Here is a 16,080-nt window from a genome sequence, read left to right on the forward strand (position 1 = left end):
TAGGGACAGGGCACAAATGCTGCCTAGGTACAAAAAGAAGAGGACGTCAAAATGTCTGAATACAATTACCAGAAGAGCCTTCTTTTTCTTCTGGCATAACAAAAAAATTCAACCAAATAAACAGTCCAGCTGTGTGAATCTTAGCTCCTTTTGAACGAGGCCATCAAACTGTCTCTCTACCATAAAGTAAAAACCTTCCAAACACTTGCAGAATCTCTAGACTTGGCAGTTTTCCCAGGATAACCCAGTAAATTGCTGGGGGAAAAAAGTATCCCATGTATCGTAAAATACTGGAATTTCATTCCAAATTAAGGCCAAAAACTTCTCCAGAGGGAGAATCCGCAGCGAGATCTCCAGATATTCAGAGCTAGAAGAAGAATTTCCTTCCAGTGCTTCGAGGAATTCACCCTGGCAGCTCTCAAAGCCATTTGACTGGAGCACGATAACACAGAGAAGTCTTGCTAGGGGAGAAAATGTCACAGAGAAGCAGCAGCATTTGGGAGCATGACTGACACAGATCTTGAGGGCCACAGAGTAAAGTCACCAGCTACTGAAGGCAGCTGGGTTACTGCAGTTCTGCTGGTGTGATATTAGGAGCCACCCCCATCTGGTCAAACCAAGCTGGGTACATCCCCTCGCTGTAAAACCGTTTCCAGTCTTCCTCGATGGTTTTTGAGTAGAATCCATGGGACAAACACTACCGCAAGTCGATGGAATTACAGATCTAGAAATCAGTAAAATCAGGTCCCTAACATTTCCGTTGTGTATATACCACCTATAGAAGAATAATGGATGCTAAATCTAAATTGTGCTTCCTACACTTATTTCATAGGAAATACAATTTTTTATCCATTTTATCAATTTTCTAAAATGAATCTTTCCCTTTTTCATTATCAAATTTCGATCTCATATAATTTCCAGCACCACCCCAAGCCATTCTGAAGTTCTCGTTTACATCACTAGAGATTAATATTAGGTGTTTGTAAAAGGAGGATATTAGCTTCTCCCTTATATCTGTCAAAATTAATAACTTCTCTATCACAGATAACTCCAGGTCAATATTAGATTCACAGATGTGGCCAGGAATAAAATGTATGGAAATATAATATCTCATTTAGAAGTATCCAAAAAGGAAAAAGAAAAAAAAAAAGAGGGGGAAAAAGGAAGTGTTTTCATTATTGATATTTAGACTGCAACTGTTCAAAAGGTCAAAAGACTTTGAAGGCTGAACATATCTGCCATATGGCCTTAGCCTTTCAAATAGAAAACAAATTGGAGGTCAGCCCAGGGGAGAAGAGATGAGAATTTTCTACAAACAGGGCACAGGAAGGGATCAAGATCTTCTCTGCATTGCATGTATGCTTCCATCTAAACCTACATTGTGGCCAGAAGAAGGGCTCCAGACATAAATGTTTGTACAATGATTGATGTAAATACCTGGGTGATGATTGATAATGGTTATGTCTGGCAGATGTCCACCTCCTGCACATCTGATCCAATGTGGTATCTCCCAATGACACACTGATTTAAAGGGAATAGAACATCCAAAGTGACTATATAGCAGCAAGAATATCCTGTGCTCTTGGTCCAGCAGAGACGATGTTGATTATATTTGTTAATGGACCATACTGTTGTCTTCTAAAATCTACTGATTTAAGAGCATTAGCAGGGACAAAGCTGGTCTGTGGCCTGGGAGAGGTAAGGAAGATCTCAGTCATCTCTCACAGAGCACTCCTGACTTGCAGGACTTTCTCTGACTGGCGTATCAGGGACATATTCAAATGCCAGACTGCACTCTTTGCATTGGATTTCAACTGATTTGTTCATTTCCCTAAATATGGACTGGAGAGGTTAACTTCCAGACTTCTGATGTGAAAATAATTCTCCTGATTTTGCCTAGGTTTACTGGCTTCCCACCCACTTGTCCCCATCCCACTATGGAGGCAGGGTCTCGACAGCTTGTGTGGAGAACACGAGATCAAGAGATGAAAAAAAGAGTTGACAATGTGAGATCTGATTTTTACATAAGTTTCAAAGGAGAAGGTGAGATAAATACCTGCTGTGGGAATACAACAGAGAAGCTACATGAGTTATGCTTCCAGAAGTAAATAAGACAGGAGCCAGTGATTTAAAGGCTGTTAAATGATTTTTCCCAACTATTTTATTCTCTGTGATCAAAATTATATCACTGATGTTCTTACTACAGTATCCCATTTGGCTCAATAATCTTTTATTTGTAATTACAGGTGAAGGGGTCATTTTAAAAAATTCTGCAGTGGGCTTTAAAGAATTATGCTGCTTTCATTTTGCATTTATAAGCAATTGAGGATAGAGGATAAAATTAACTAATGTTACTTTCTATGAAGAAAATATTAGGATGTCCTCAGTTCATATCCTCATTTGCCCAAAGGAGTTTTTCCTACTGTTTTTCCTCAACCGCTGGCTTTGTGGACTGGCTGCTCCCTGCAGCTGAGCAGGCAGCACAGCACTGGCCACTGACCCGCCGAGGGAAACATCATCTCTCCCCCTTTTCTTCCTCAGCTCCTCAAACTCTGGATGACCCACAGTAAAATCGTTTTAACAAGGCTTCGTTCCTTGCCAACCCAGATAAAACTCTGCAAAAGTAAACAAGAGTCTTTCTTTGTTTTTCTTGCAGCTTTGGGATCTGTTTCCAGCATGGAAGGAAGAAGCCCTACCTGGGCATAAGGCACAGGGAAGGGAGAGCAAAAGAGCCAGACGGGGACAAGCAGTGCCTTCCAGGGAGGGACATTTATACCCCTCTCTTTTCTTGTTGAGTGTCTTGTGCTGCACTGAGATCACAGCAGTCCATATGCTTATCTGTCCTTCTCGACCCAGAGCAAAGCTCTGGGCACAGGAAAGTACCAGAGGCAGTGTAAACTCAGGGTGTAAATGCTGCTCACCTCCACAAACTGCCAGTTATCTGCTGGTTGTCTCAATGCTGATGCTGTTTTTGCAAAGGACCACATTTCTTCAAAATTAAAATAAAAATCCTCAATCCTCATTATTCCCAAGCTATCCTGTGAAACCCTCTCCACCAGCCAAATGAATGCTAAGTGTCAAGTGAATGCATGAAGGCTGGTGCCCAGGACTCCAGGGACAGGTATGTACTGGGCAACCATTCATGTTGGAGCAGGGGGCACTGCTCACACCAAAGGTCCCTTCTGAACAGGCCCATTTTCCCTTCTATGCATCATGTATACAAAAAGATATGTCTTCATAGAGGAAAGCATTCCCTGACCCACCTCACCACATTTCAGTTTGAAGTGCTGTTTGTCCTCACCAAGCACTACTTGCCCAGCCAATGAGCAGTATTTCTCTCTGCAGTTGCTCTCCGCTTTAATACAGTGTGAACACCTGAAACAGCCTTGGTGCACTATTAATTGTTATTCATGCTTGGCTCCTAGCAGGGAAACACAAAAGCTGCCACATTAACTTTTCTACTTCAAGATGATACCAAGGTGTATAATATTTCAAAAGATGAGGAAAATATCTTTGTGACTTAACCTATCTGAACTCCCAAAAACAAAGTCATCTCCTCCATTGGGAAGAGTAAAATACTGAAACGGGACTCGGAGAAGATCAATTAAACAGTCTGTTCCCTCATGCGCAAACACAACCCTTACACCTCAGTTCTGAGAGGCTCACACATACCTCTGCAAAGACATTCCCCACTTATCATTGCTTTTCTTAACATTAGAAATTGAAAAGAGAAAAAACGTGTTGCTCCTTCAGTCTCAATCAGCTTCAAAGACTCGGTTAGGGGCCTCCAAGTTTAACCTCAGCCCTGGCAGAGGGGGTCAGAGGGCTACAGAGAAGGAGGAGGAGAGGAAGGAGGAAGGCTGCCTGTCTGAAATTGCAGTGGGGTCAAGGCAGGTAGGGTGTCCCCATCTGAGAAAGGTAGTGATGGAGAAAGAGGAGCCTGAAAGAAGGTAGGCAGCACAAAGAATTGCAGTTGGCTTTGAACAGGAGTTTTGTAAAAAGCAGTTTCAACCAACTCTTCTTCCTGGGCAGGCCAGTGAGGACCCAGGGCAGGACAAGGGGAGGGGACACCCACACATTCCTCAGCACTGTTTACAGGAATAGCAGATGGGGGCTTAGCAACCAGTGAGTATATTCTAGCCATGAGTACTTGGGAGTGACAACAGAAAAAAGCTTCTAGCCATAAGAACAGGGAGATTTTGAAATATCCTTTCAAGGTAATCAATTTTAAGATGACACCTGTGCAGTTTATCATGAGTTTAAGCTAACACTCACTGGGCAGGAGCTTTAAAAAACCAAAAAAGTCTGCAAATATTCATTCACATTTTTAAATGAATTTACTGCAACCACGTTGATTTCCCCCTGGGATTGGCTTTCTGCACACTTTTGAGCAATCAAGTTTTACTGGGCAAATATTTGCACAAGACAAATTTCAAAATTGCACGCAGAGAAAGAATTTTTTGTGTTTTCATGCCAGACATGCTTGTAGGCTTCTCCAATGAGCAGGCAGAAACAATATCATGTGATTTATCTGACCCATCACAACCAACCCACATACCTTGACTAACGGAGATCAGACACCCACAGTTGTTTGTGATCAAGACACAGAGTTGTTTTTTTAATTACAAAGCTATCCATCAGTAATTTCAAATAATAAGTAAATTGGAGGGAATTGTGATCTGTCTCCAGATAGTCTGTGAGCAGAGAAAGCAGCTAAATTTGTTGAATAAATTATTCATTATGGATTATTCGCTCAGCTCTACTGCAATAGCAGTGACATTGTTTAATTTAATAGCACATTAAGGGATCTTTTTCTTTACACAAACGAGTGCATTGCTCCCAGCAAGTTGACTCTTGAAGATGCAATACTGGAAACCTGTAAGAACAGCTACCCCTGTCCAAGGCTTCAATTAGCTTTTGAGTAGAGAATACTTTCATAACACACCACTGATATATTTGGCTACAGTTCTTCTGTGGGGATACAAACTTGTTTGGCAGAATATGGAGCTATGTAAGTCTTGTAAAAAAAAACCCTAGAAATCAAGCACACAGGTTTATTTTCTTCACTGAGAAACTGATTGTACTTCAAAACAGATCTGAAAATCCCAAAGCCAAGAGAAACCATCTTTTATTCAGACCTCATTTGATCCTGGACAGGCAAGGGCATTTTATTTGAGCCCTGTGTTTCTTTATCTTCCACTGCAAAAGTCTAGCAGCTTTTCTTCCCATCCTCAACTGCACTGGAGCCCAAAACTCAAAAGCCAAACTCAAGAATGGTGAAACTCTGCCAACCAGACCAACCCTTTCTGAACAGACACTGAATGAATACCACTCCTGTTGATTTTATTGATCATGTTGGTTCTCCCTGAAGACAATATAAAGGATGGCAAATGTTTTTATAGCTCATTTATGCTTCATTACCTGTAGAGGAAACCTCTCTGGTAACTTTTTTCTCCTCCAAGAAATAAAGATCTTCGAAGTCCTAAGGATCTACCACACAAACAGCTGCAAAACATTCTAACAACTCAGGCCTGGCCATATTCTTCGATAACTTTCTTCAGTGTGACTCCTCCAGTCTCTTGCTTTCCATGATGCTGATTGAAAGCAAAGAGCACAGGGCTGACCTGCACCCTCCAGCCCTGCCTGCAGACACACACCTGCACCTTGGCTGCCTCCATCCCTTCTAACACAGGAACAACTGCTGCCTTTGGGCGGAGACCCAGCACATCCTTCCAGGCTAGCACCAAGATAATGTTCTTGAATCTAATGGGGCCCATGGAAGTGAGGGTTGGGGACCTGAAGGTAGCAGAGTATGAGGCTAGAGCCCTCAGAAACCCTCACGCCAAGAAGGGTGATGTTTGTTGGACTCTGACTGTGAGGGCCACACACAAACACAGGAAAGAGGGTCTCCTTAGTTGGAGTAAATTAGTTTAAAGTCAGTCATGAAACTAGAAAAGAAAATAAATAATGTGTGTCTTTCATTTGAGTTAAGAAGAGCTGAAAAAAAAAGCAGTGAGTGAATATATCAATGGGTTTGCATTGCCCATTCATGGATGCTAAATGTCATACCCTGAAATAGCCTGATTCTGGAGCAAATAAAAATACATGGAGAAACACAGACATGTGCAGAGGTCCCTGATCTGCTCTGATTTATCTCCACTGTACTTTTTTAAAGCAGGGTTTCCCCTGAGTTATGACCTGCAGGTAACTTGTACGGTGCTGCCTCCCAGGCAATCTGTTGCAGCAGACAAGAAACAGATTTCCCAGCCCTCTCAGGCTCCTGGCTATCTCCAGCACCCGTGCTGTCACAGAGCAGGGAGTGCCCAGGTGCCACCACACTGAAAGCAAGAGGAGCAACAGCCCTGGCACATGGAGCCTGATCCAGCAAGGACAGGCACTCAAACACATGATTAAGAAAGATTGCAACCATTCATTCTGCATCAGATCCTCAATGACTATTCCATTTCACTCATAATTTTATTATTTTTTTCAGCTGACATTATAACTCAATATTAAAAACAAGGTGGGAAACCTTCAGTAGCCAGCTCTGGGCTCAAATCACTGTTGTTTACACATCTACGTATGCTATATATATACAAATACTGTATAGATTCCTGACCATTTACTTCCTGCTCTGTATTACAACTTTAAAACAGAAAGATGAGTGTGGTCAGAGAGTAAAATTAAAGAAAAGCAACAGGGCACCTACAAATACCAAAACATTAGTGAAAAGAGAGTGATGCCATGCAAATCCTTTGAGTCCTGTCAGCAACTTCAAGGAGCTGGCAGCAGGTACAGAAGAATCCATCCAGGTAGGTGCAGGCCTTTCTCCTTCCCTCCTTTGTATTTAGTATTCAATATATATTATATACGTACACATGAAGCTATAATACTGCATTCACTTTAGCCTATCTGCAGGCAAGTTGCCCTATTATGCCTCCAAGCATCTATACCATATCATTCTGCCTACAACCTTAAAATTGAAATGCCATGTCATATTTTCTACTGGCAGTAGCAAGTGTTATCTTACCTTACGTTCTATTATATTATTGTACTTTCCTCCCTGCTTGATAAGCTGTCAATATTGTTTTGGCATGAGAAATTTCCATCTCATGCATCAGATGATCTCCATGACCTTTAAGTGAGTTGCCAGTAAGATAATTTACTCAAATTGTTGGGACAAAATAATATCTCTTCTGTCCGGGTCCCATGACATGATCATTACATGGTTTTCCCAAAATGATTAAATTTTGCACTTTTGGGGGGTTGAAGACCTCTGTGGAAAATTGAAATTAGTAGATTACTTATTATTTTTGTTAACTACAAAGAGTTAAAAATGCTACTTGCCCTTGCCTCACACAAGGAGCACATCCCAAATTCCCACACTAGACATAACTCTCCTAACTTAAGTCTCTATTTTTTTCTTCTTTGACTGCTCAGCCTTTTGCAAGGAATGTTTTAATACAATCTTCTTTGCAGTGTCTTGTATTAGCAGGAGGATGTGATCACAAATATCACATCTTTTTGGCACCTTTTTGGCTCTCTGCGCGTAACAAAAATGTCAAACAGATTTTAATGAAAGGCTGCATGCTTGTGGGTATTGACAGTTTGACATAGAATCCTAATTTTCAGATGTCTTGTTCTTACTGTTTTTAACACACAAATACTTTCAATGTAAGAGCAAGGCACCACAACTGTGGCTGTATTTATACACTGTCCTTCTATTCTCAATGGGCTCCGCTCAAAAACGTGCCCAATTTCTGTGGTTTTTGGCCTGAGAGTTTTTGCAGCTAGGCTGAAATCATGTCTAATCCCAATTTAGAAACCAAATTATTTCTCTTCCTCACCCACAGAGCCTGGGCTCCAGCTGCTGGTGCGCCCTCATGGGGGTGTGGGCAGGGAGCAGCAGGGCAGCCCCAGCCAGGAAGGGGGCACAGCAGGGGGGTGCAGAGATGACAGGGAGGGAGGGCACAGATGTCCCCACAGGGAAACATGCCCCATCTGCTCACATGCTGCATGCCAGCTTCATGGGCTGCAGAGACCATCCCATGAAGGGCAGCAGGGACCGGGAGAAGTCCCTGCACCCGGGGTCCCTCGAGGTACCCCTGCATAGGGAATGCACATGCATATATATTTGTATTTATTTATTTAACTGCAGCTGGGCTTCCTCCTACTACTGTCTCTGTTCTGGAGTGAGTGACAGCTCTTTGTTTCTCTCTAGAGAAACTGTCAAGACTTCAGAAAAGGGGCATGCAGCTCCCTCCATCATTTCACTTGACTACTTCCTATCTCAAGCACCCTGCACCATCATCATCAGCTACTTCTGCACGTACGTAAGGGAAGATCAGAGCAACTGTTTATGAGATATTAGAGAATAATAAAACTGAAAAGTAGAGCTTAATGCCATCAGGTAATTCCACTGGGAAAGATGTTCTCCTAAGTTTTTCACAGACAAAAGCTTAAGGTGGCCATTATCTCTATCAGCTTTAAAACCCCTCATGGCCATGGACTCCACTATGTCTTCCCTTTGCACTGCTAGAGATAGGTGGCTTAGCACCAGAACCTCCCTCCCACAGCAGCAGGACAGAAAGGCTCTTCCCAGGCATCTGCTCCTTGGAAGTGCCCTGTTCTCCCCACATGATATGCTCATTATCCTCTGTATTAATGATGCTTCCCAGCTCTGCATGGTGAGCAAGTTTCATCAGCGTGTTCCCTTGACATCAAGATCAAGCCAGAGGCCAATCCCGAGAGGCAACTGTTGGCTTCTCCCTAGACCAGTGCTTCATCTTTCAGTGTGACCCAGCCCTGTCTCCCTCCCCTGTCTTGCTGTTCAGGTACTTGTCTTAGTAACTTCCCACATGGCATTGTATCAAAAACTTTACTGTGAGAGATGAGATCTACTTAATATCTTTTATCTAGAAAATCAGTGATCTTACCAAAACCAGATATTAGGTTCTTCTGGCATAATCTATGCTTGGTGGAGCTATGCAGCATTTTAGACCATTTTTGCAATTACTTCTTCGGTTATTATTTCTTCAAAACTGTGTCCCAAGGTCTGCACCCAGCAGATCAGCTCAAAAGCCTCGAAGACATGACACCGCTGCATGGCCACATGGCCTAAAACCATTCCTGTGAGGACCACCTTCCTCATACCCTTTGTACTCAGGCAAAAAAAGAGTTACTTGAAGCAATTTTTGTTTTTTTTAATTACTGATTATTTTAGTTGTTGGGGTCTCTTTCATCTAAGGCTGTCCTGTATCTCATGCCTCCATCACCTTCTCTGCCATTCTCCTTGTGCATGCCAGTTAGATGACCTAAGATAGCCTTGGGACATCATCTTTGTACTGTTTCCACAAACCTACCATAGAGGCACAACTCCAAAGAACAGGACATGAGTCCAGTTGGGCTTTAGAAACCCAAGCCAACACTACTATTTTTTTTAAGGCAATTTAACAAAGTTTGCATCGCTGGTGATATGCTCACTGCAGCTCTGCATATCACCAAAGAGAACAGATCAATGTAATGCCCTATTGACAAAGTCTGCACTATAATACATATATTTTGTACATTTTTATTGTGTTCATATATGTTGATTCATCGCTGTTTTATCAACAAAAAAATGCTGCACAAAGTTTTATACTAAAACTGTCACCAAAAATTATTTATCACTAGGATAACAAATTTTATGTGGACAGAGATCCTTTGTGGTAAGATGATGAACCATAAAGATACAGACAGAATTTCCTGCTCTATACAGCACTGGCCTAAGGAAAGCTGCTAATTTCTACCCATGGTATAGAGTCTGCAGGTGAGCACACATTTATCTGTATGTCCATGCTCATGAAGGTCACAAAGGCATTTGCAACAGATACTTATAAAACTACTTCCTCCTAAAAAAAGATGTTAAAAGGCCTAGAACACGCTTAAAACAAGACAGATTCAAGAACCATGAAGTTAAACACTTATCAAACTTGGAAGCCATTAATAGCCTCTCATCAATTATACCTCAGAAACAATTACAGAGGGCCAAATACTGCAGCCCTTCATTGAGCAGATCTCCCCTCGAGGTCACTCAGAGGGTTGCTCAATTAAGAGCTGCAGAATTTGGCCCAGACTTAGCAATTTACTTGTTGCAGTGCCTATTTTTACAGCAGAGGCTTTTGCACAGCCAGGAGTAGCCCCACTCCCCAACCTCCCTCTCTGCATTGGTACACACACAAAACTGCAGAGCTTCCTCTTGCCTGTGCAGAATAGTTGGGATTAAGATATGAAGCACGCAAAAAGAAGCCTCTCAGAATATTTATTCCAATCTGTTTGATTAAATTTACCAAAACATACCACAAACTTCCAAAGCTTCAACGTTTGAATGTAAAAAAGATGTAAATATATTCCTGGTAAACCTGACCTTTGTGTGCTATACAAAATGACTATAGTCTTGTGTTTCAAAGAGATTCTTCTTTGCAAAATATCCATTCTACGACATTTCCTTGACTAAGTAGAAATAACAGGGGTTATGCTTCAGCTATACACAACAGTATTATTTCTTTTAGTATACAAACGTGCCAAAAGGTACCTATATGAAGAACACTGATAGAGTTCCTGGAGGTGTTCTGTGCTTCCTATTGTTAAAAACAATAATTTGAGGAGAGGAGAAAAAAATCCAACAAAGAAGGGTTTCAGCTTAATACAAGCAATATTCCTACTGCACATCTTTCCTTTTATGCAGTTTTGTTTCAGTGATTTGAGCATGTTCTAATTTTGTCATTCAAGCCATCTGACTTTCACTGCTCTATACAAACAAAACCTAATTTAGTCTGAGATGTTTTAAGTCATAACAATGACGGATGGCCAAGGTTCAGGTGTGCTAGAATATTTAAATACCTAGTCTATATTTTCCTGATATAAAGACAGGCAGCTTTTTGTACTCTGATTAATTATGATTTTGTGTCTGAAAAAAAATAGCTCTTTCTATTCTACATTATTAATTGGTTATTTAATTAGGGATTCTGGTAGCTTCAGATGTTGGTAGCTAAAATTGTGCTGTGGTTTAAAAAAAAAAAAAAAAAAAAAAAAAAAGACTAGCTCCATACTGTTGCCTTTTTGTATCTTATGAAGGTCACAATAAGATGTGATTGTTTGGCACAGCAGCAGTGAATTATGCCACCCAGACAAGCTTTTAACCTATGTGCCTTCACTCTGAGTGAGACACACAGGGATGTGCTCTCTTTAAACAGTTCTCTATTGAAGAGGATTCAATCACCATAATGAATCTGAGGCCAGGCAGCAATCTTCTTCACTGAAAGAATTTCTAAAAGATTGTAGAATTTGTAAAACGAACAGCTCACAGACTAAATGGCTGTGTGGGTGAATCAATTATTGCAGGGCTCGCAGTAGTCATAATATTTAGTACATATCATAGAGTGTTTCAGGTACAATAAGACATGCTAGTTTTTTCCCATTCCTGCTTGAAAGTGGTATGTGCTCCACCAACTTAGTCAATCTTCAGGATCTAGTTAGAACTAGTATTAAGTCAATAAAAAAATCCATCTGCAGCTGCAGTGCATGTACCAGGATCTGAACGACTCGCACTGCTAAACAGTAATCGTATTAAAACATACACCACTGAGCCTCTCATCAGGAAAACACATGATGTATCATGAAACACAAAACACATCAAGGGCTGAAATATTTTTAGAGGTAGAGTAGGGGCAATGCTGAACAGCTTCCTTATTAATACAATAATTATTTCATTCTGACAGCACCATTTATAACCATATAGTCTGTATCCAGCTACCCGTATTCCCATTAATCAATGGATTTGAAGACAACTGTCATAATTTCATTCTATTATGACTTATAGGTTCATCATAGTTCACTTAAAAGTTGCCATGAGTAAGACACTGGTAGACAAGACCTGGACCTTTGTGGGCTGCCCAGCACTGATGCCCAGCTCCGGCCGGGCTGGCAGCAAGCAGCCATGCCCTGAGCAGTGCCCAGGGGCTGGGGGCATGTGGGAGAAGCCAGGATGCTGAAGGAGGGCAGCAGGGCAGGCTGGCCACTGGATAGGTACCAAGGCCATGCTGGTGGATTGAAAAGTTGGACAGACACTTCAGCTCACAGGCAGGACATCCAAACCCCCCTGGCTTGCAGTGGGATGATGCTGGGATGCTCTGGGAGTAAACAGGAAGGGCGAAATTTGGCCTTGAGAAAGGAAATATTTCTGCTAAAATAAAAAGCCTTGACACCAGAGCATAGATCCAAAGAACCCAATGACACTTCTTAAACCTCCAGCCTGGCCCCGAGTTTGCAGCACCCTTCCTGCACCCAGCCCCCTGCGAGCAAACACGGACCCCTGGCAGGCAGCTCTGCAGTTTGGCCCTGCCAAAGCAAATCACCATGTCACAAAGCCATGTCAGAATCTACCAAATACACTCTCACATTGCCTTCAACCTCCCCTGAAACGCATTGGGCTAGATGGCAAACAGGGTGTCCCTTTAATGAAACTACAACATATTAAAAATTATTACAGCTTCATCTTTTCAGGTTTTAGACAATGTAATGTGATTTATTCAAAGAAATGCTGATGATTAGACATTAAATGGCACTAAATATTCCACTTCCTCTGCGCTGCCTGATAAACTGGTTTCATTAACATTATAAGTAACAAAAGTTTCCATTTCAGTCGGCCCATTTTGTTTTCCTCACGATCTAAGTTGCAGCTGCACAGCACTATATTACAGGGACCTCGCAGCGCAGCAGCTTCAGGCTTTCCATCACTCCCTGCGGTTAAAGGGACCGAGCCGGCCCGGCCTGGCATCCCAGCCCCTCCTGCCAGCAGCCCCCTCCCAGCTACACCGAGCCAGCACCCCTTTGTCCTGGTCCCCAGCCCACGAGGGACACCCCCAAGACAGGACCAGAGCACCCTTCCCGGGGCTGGTGCTGTCATCCCAACTCCACCCACAAGGGCTTCGCTTCTCCTTCCTCAAGAGATTTTTCTTTAGCTTCGAAGTCTCTCCCTATTAAATCATGTGCCTCAGCCTTAAGTGCAGGTTAACACTGTGCCCTGAGTGGAAGCTACTATATTTGTCAAGGATACCTTCATGATTTATCTCTGCCAGCCCTATAGAAGAATTCACATCCGGATATACAGTGCCTCTGTAATTTCCAAATTCAGCTGTTCTGCCTGCTCCCTTGGAGACCTCATTTGGGGTCTCAAACTGCTGGAGTTACAGCTAATTCCCAGTTCAGGCCATTATTTCAGGCTCCATCCAGAGTGTCACAGCCCTGCAGCATAGGGGTGCTCTTGAGTGGTCCCTCCTGAGGCTCTGTGCCTCACCCAGTCCCTTCCCCAGCCTTTGGTCATATCTGCCTTCCCTTTGCCATAAGCCACAGAGGCACTTTTTGAAAGACCTGTAGAAAGCAAAACTGATTTAAGCACACACCAGCCCACGCTCTGGTATTTACTAAAGCCTGCCTGAGGGCAAGCAGGGCTGGCCTGGGGCAGCACTGCCTGCTCAGGGTGGCCCTGGCAGTACAGGGGTCAGTCCAACCACCTCCCACCGCTCACTGCTCAGGAGAAAGCAAATCCTCTGCACCCACAAAATGCAGACTGCATGGGATGAGGCAGCCCCGCTTGCTCAGCCTAAATTTGGAGCAACCTCCTGCACACCAGTTGGCTTACTCCAGATTTACCACTGTGTATCCAAGTGCTGGACTTAGCCCACCATGCCATGGGATGGGCATCAGCCCTCACCCCTGAGAGAACCTCGGTGTCCGTTTGGAGGAGACCCAGCAGCACCATGTTCCTTCCTCCTCCTGCCCCTTGGGTAGCATCTCCACACATACAGAGAGATATTTAGATAGCTATATATTATTGTTTATGTAAAGCCATAGCTTTCTCTTGATTGCAAGGCATGGTGGGGCTGCTGATGAGGTTTGCTGTTGACATTTCTGCATTAGCTGGCTTTTGTCAATCCTGGCAGGCTGAGAAATTCTATCTTAAGGGCTGCTCTTTATTAAATTTGCAAGATACAAAACTGTGACTGACTCTTTTCTTTGGTGAATGTATAAATAATAAATCCAGATTGCTAAAAATAACAATTAAAATATTGCTCAAATTTAAAATTAAAAAAAAAAAAAAAGATTGGCAATTTTCAGACAGCTGTGCAAGGGCTGTGAGAGCAGGCAGAGGTGGTGGGCAGCATGCCTCCTTGAGGGCTTTTGACAGCTGTCAGTATTCAAAGGGCTTGAGGAGGGGGACAGGGTTGAGGCAAAAAGAGCGCGCCTGAGCCAGGCTGCTGTGTGTTTTACCAAACTTTGTCACAGAGTCTTTTATACAACTCCTTTATGCAGGATCTGTGACATAATTCCTATTTTTTTCCACCAGCCATTATATATGATAAATAAAACAATGCACTGAAAACACTGAAATCTCTCATCAATGTCTTTGTGAAAAGGGCCCAGATAAATGAGTCTTGGAATCAAAGGCAGATTACATGACTGACCATGTATCATCCTCTATGTATTGAACATAGTCTTTGTAAAGATAGAGCGGTAATAAAAAGTGGTATTGTGTGCTGTGAAAGGCTGTGTGGGTCTGTGCATGACTAATCTGTCTTTCTGCATTATTTTATTCAATCTTCTCTGACTTTATGCCTTTGACATTTTTGCTACACTCAGTAAATTTGAGTGAATAGGCAATTTTAAAGAATTTTTATAGGGCTTCAGAGAAGTCATACGCAGACTGTATCTTTGTTCAGATTTAACAGTTTAAATATTTCCTTTGTCTAGGATGCAGAGTAATCTTTAGGCAGAGGAGAAGAGGGGGGTGGGGTAGGAAACGCTTTCAACCTCCCTGAACATTTTGGCAACCTCTCGGTGGGGCTGTGCAGCAGGGCAGGGCCCGGGGGGTGCAGGGAGCCCCGGGGGGTGCAGGGGAGATGCCCCCGGATCAGGCCCTGGCGCAGCAGCCAGCCGGGCTGCCTGCAACTTTGCCGCCTCCGCCGAAGGGCTGCGGGAATAACTGGCTCCCTCCACACAACTCAAGTGGGAAGCAGATGAAATGTTTAAAGGGCTATTGTGAATATAGGCTTAAATATGATCCTCTTGCATCAGCCAATTTCTCTGACAAGATATTGCAAGGGTTGCTGTTTCTTGGTAAATAATGATTTTATTGCATCTCTTTAATGAACTGATAACGTGATACACAGTAAATTATCTGCATCTATAATATTACTGAGGATAAGCAGCATGGTTTTAGTAATTTATACCACAGAGAGACATGCATTATAAAAATAGGAAAATTATTTCCTTTGTTAAATTGTGCAGAAGTCTTTACCTGAGGAACACCAGACAGATTAATCTCTAGAGATCCACTCGCTTGTATTTAAGCTGTTGAACTGTTCGCTGTTTTTTCCTCAGAACAGTTGAAAAAAACATTTTGCGAGCCAGAATTGACACTGTGGGTATTGTTCCTGCTCGTACAAGTTATTAAAATAATTACTAAGCTATTTTGAGGTAACTTGAAGCTTTCCTTAAAACTTACATCCAAATCTGAAGGAATTAGCGTAAATTATTTGCATGGATGAAGACTGAAGTATGGCAGACAGCTCACCCAGGCACCTCCTGGCAACACAGCCCCCATCACTCACCGCACCCCTGGGTGCTCACTTGGCTGTGGTGGGACCAAGGTGGGACAGACATGGTGGTGGGAACTGGGGAATGCCATGGGTTAGAGCAGCCACGGCTCATAGGGGCTGCAACCCCAGACCCCACACAGCCCCGCAGCATCCCCCGTGCTGCAGCACTCGGCCCCGCTCCAGGGCAGAGGCAATTTCTGCCCCTCGCCCCCACACAGGTGAGCCCAAAACTCTTTGGGGTTTCCAGGCTGGCTGCAGACACCTCCTGTGCTCCCTGCCACAGGCTGCTCCAGCCTGGGGCACAGAGGGATGAGCCCAGGCAGAGGCCAACGCTGACTTTCCTCCCCAGCTGCCCCCAGCCCAGGGCAGCCTGGGGTCTGGGATCTGCCACCCCCACAGGCCCGTGATTAATCCCCACAGGTCATTAGTCCCCACAGGTGTA

Source organism: Apus apus, chromosome 11, assembly GCF_020740795.1.
Source record: "Apus apus isolate bApuApu2 chromosome 11, bApuApu2.pri.cur, whole genome shotgun sequence".
Taxonomy (NCBI): domain Eukaryota; kingdom Metazoa; phylum Chordata; class Aves; order Apodiformes; family Apodidae; genus Apus; species Apus apus.